Source organism: Pinus tabuliformis, chromosome 7 (genome assembly GCF_031772625.1).
Source record: "Pinus tabuliformis cultivar Carrire ecotype Pingquan chromosome 7, CPIR1, whole genome shotgun sequence".
NCBI lineage: Eukaryota > Viridiplantae > Streptophyta > Pinopsida > Pinales > Pinaceae > Pinus > Pinus tabuliformis.
This window is the reverse complement of record NC_142293.1, coordinates 2,043,778,502-2,043,782,064: the sequence shown is the minus strand read 5'-3', so window position 1 is coordinate 2,043,782,064 and position 3,563 is coordinate 2,043,778,502. Positions and strand designations below refer to the sequence as shown.

Here is a 3,563-nt window from a genome sequence, read left to right as displayed (position 1 = left end):
TTTAAATAAAATAAAAAAATTCATTACACAGAAAAGAATTACAAATATTAAAAGACAACATTTACAAATATTAAAATTCTTTAAACAGATGAACAAACCTAAACCACCTTAAATTGATTCATCACCATTGGTGATTAACCCTAATTGAACCAAACAACCTTCCTAATGGTTTATCAAAATAAACCAAAATGACTGAATTGTATTGAAAAACAGACATGACTTGCTGATTCACAAAAACACCAACTTAGATATAACAATCAATCAATAACAAAAAAATTACTGATTGTTTCCATATATGCAAATTGCAAATAGGTTTTATAAAATAAGAAATAAAAAATTACAAGTTTCCATATATGCAAATTGCAAATAGGTTTTATAAAATAAGAAATAAAAAATTACTGATGGTTTCAATATATGCAAATTGCAAATAAGTTTTGTAAAATAAGAAATTAAGTAGGAATACTGTTCTTTGCATAGCATAGTCTTATAAAATAAATAGGAAATATAATCAATAACAAAAATTATTGATGTCTCAAGATCTGCAAATGGAAAATAACAAATTGCAGGTACTGCAAAATGTTTCAAGATCTCCAAATTGGAAATAGCAAATTACTGATACTGCAAAAGGTCTTGTAAAATAAGCAGGAATACTGCTAATTGCATGGTAGCTCGTATTGCAAAAAGTCTGATAAAATAAACATATGTCGATCATCACCAAAAAGCTCATAACATGAACATACCCAACAACGATTACTTCAATGGAAACATATTTAATGTTGGCTTCCTTCCTTAGAACAGCGTGGTGGACTGTCTGGCTGAGATGAAGAATGGGACCTGTGTTGTTGCAAGGATTGGGAGTCAAGGGCTGCTTTGCTTTTGGGGTGGGCTTCTGATAACATTGAAACAACATCTCTCATCGATGGTCGGTTGATTGGAGACCTACTAGTGCAGAGGAGAGCCACTCTGAGGACCATCATCATCTCTTCCTTGACTGAGAAACTTGGAACTCTAACACTTTGATCTAAGATCTTTTCCATCCCTTCCTTGGTCTGAACTCTTTCCTTGACCCAGTCCACAATGTTGACACCTTCTCCAAATTCTGGATCCATTGGCTGTCTTCCAGTCAAGAGCTCTAAGAGGACCACCCCAAAGCTGTATATGTCACTTTTCTCAAAGACTTGAAGTGTGTAGGCATATTCTGCACAAATCCAAAAGATGCATAGACTCATGGACTTAATAGATTGCTACCATCCTCAATTAATGAAACAGTACAAGTCTGTGCTAGGTTTAACATATAACTTTCAGATATATATTACAAGAGAAAATCTGTGTAAGAATTTGATTGGCTATGTAGAAAACAATGAATGCTACCTTATAGCAAATTTAGGATTTTGAACTAAGCTAGGCTAAAACATAACTCCATACCCATCAATCACTGAGAATCTGATACACAAACTAACTTACAAATACATAAAAATAATAAGACCTTTTCCATAAGGTTGTCTGATCTGAGAATACTCATATTTCTGAATTCCTTCTTCAAATCCAAACAGTAGCTAAAACCGATTCCCTTTTACTTTTGTGTTCAGCTAATCTTAATGCTTTAGGGATGTAAAACCAATACAAGATTCTCCTTTTGTATTCTTAGATTTTCCAGGGTAAACAATCATGAAACTAAAAGAAAAATGCACTTAGACCATCCTAACTCACTTTGTAAGTAAATTATTCACATTAGAGACAATCATGTTAACATAAAATGGATTGATGGAGTATCATTCAAGAACAAAGTATAACCTACGATGTTAGACACTTTGCAAGTATATTGTTCACACCAGAGACAACCATGTTGACATAGAATGGATTGATGGAGTAACCTAAGATGTTAGACACTTTATAAGTAAATTGCTCACATCAGAGACAATAATGTAACATAAAATGGATGGACAGAGTATCATTCAAGAACAAGCTATATCCTAAGATGTTAGAATGTATATGGTTTCTGAAAAGAAAATTAATGTTACCATAAAAAGAATGACCACTTATAGTTCTGAAGTTTGAAACTACTTTACCTGGAGCAATGTAGCCATAGGAGCCAATAACAGAAGACATGGCCTCCGAACCAGTTCGAATCAGCTTTGCAACTCCAAAATCTGCAACCCTTGCAGTCATGTCAGAATCAAACAATATATTGCTAGGCTTAACATCTCTGTGTACAATGGCAGGACGGAAATCTTGATGAAGATAGCATAAGCCCTGAGCCACTCCAACTGCAATATTGTATCTTGTCATCCACTCAGTGAGCATGTTCTCTTCCTTTCTCCCGTGCAAGAGGTCAGCCAAACTTCCATTAGGCATGTATTAATAAAGAAGAAAAGTCTCCTCATTGCTGGAGCAACAACCCAACAATTTAGCTATGTTTTTGTGCCTAACATTTCCCAGGACTTCTACCTCTGCTAATACCCCTTTCTTTCGTTTCCCTCCCTCTTTCTCTTTCTCCACCCACCGTAGCTTCTTCACAGCTATGACATGACCCCCTGGCCTTTCAACCCTGTAAACTGTACCGGCTGCTCCAATGCCAATCATGTTATCAGGCTTCAAGCTCTCCAAAATATCTTCTGTTGTGAAGACGCTGGAATGAGTTCATCTTCCAAGGGTTTTCAGGATGTTCTTCTGTGATATTTAGTCATAAGATTGCTAACCATGATTGCTAAAAACTCTCTCCTAAAACCCGGCTCCATTTCCACCACGGTTAAATCCAGGCCCAAAAACAAGGTTCAGTTCTTATTATTGTTATCATAAAAGCTACCCTAAATTGCTCCCTGCACCATGATGTCGCTTCACCCAAACTAAAATATATATATAATCAAGCTGAATATAAATAAAAGACAAGCTCCCAAGCTCGATTTTCCCTATTCTACCATTATGTTAATTAGCACATTCAATCAAAATCATCAAATTGGCAGCAACCTGCAAATCCACTTATTCTTCTCTCAATAACCTCCTTTCAGCAGATAAAAAAAAGAGCTAAAACTCAAATAAAGGACTTGAAAAATAAAAATACCTGCAAAATTTTGAACTGCCCATTAGTGTTCTTAAACCGGAGAGGGGGCAAGGGCACTGATTTGGCTGTGGCTGTTGAAAACACCCAGGTAGTTGTAGAGGAAAGAATAAGAATAAAGAATAAGAAAGCTTTCGCCAACAGAGAACGAGAATGCCGAGGAGCAGCCATGGCATGAAATGGGTGACCACAAAGTAGAGCGATCAAGTGAAGAACTGGTGTGAACTGGTGTGAATATTCGGCTGACTGTGTACCATGGCTTTTCTGTCACCTTCTTCACCGCCAAATGGATGGACGGCTCTCCTCACCACACCCTGCCATCTTCGTCAAGGGACATGATCCGCTTCATAGAGCTCCCTGATGTTCAGATCGAAGGGGATCGAGGCGCCTCAGATTGTTGTCCTCCCTCATCCATCTGAGCTCGCCTCAGATTGTTGTCCTCCCTCATCCATCCGAGCTCCCTGATGTTCAGATCGAACGGGATCGAGGCGCCTCAGATTGTTGT

At 37.3% G+C, this 3,563-nt stretch overlaps 1 pseudogene across 1 annotated transcript; it reads right to left on the bottom strand.

Annotated features, from left to right (window-relative positions):
- Positions 1 to 745: 745 nt before the first annotated feature.
- LOC149256719 (leucine-rich repeat receptor-like protein kinase TDR) lies at positions 746 to 3,229 on the bottom strand (annotated as a pseudogene). Its single transcript, XR_016265521.1, has 4 exons — positions 3,062 to 3,229; positions 2,968 to 3,001; positions 2,070 to 2,670; positions 746 to 1,198 (listed from the first exon to the last, which is right to left on the bottom strand). The product of XR_016265521.1 is annotated as a leucine-rich repeat receptor-like protein kinase TDR (transcript).
- Between the last annotated feature and the right edge of the window lie 334 nt (positions 3,230 to 3,563).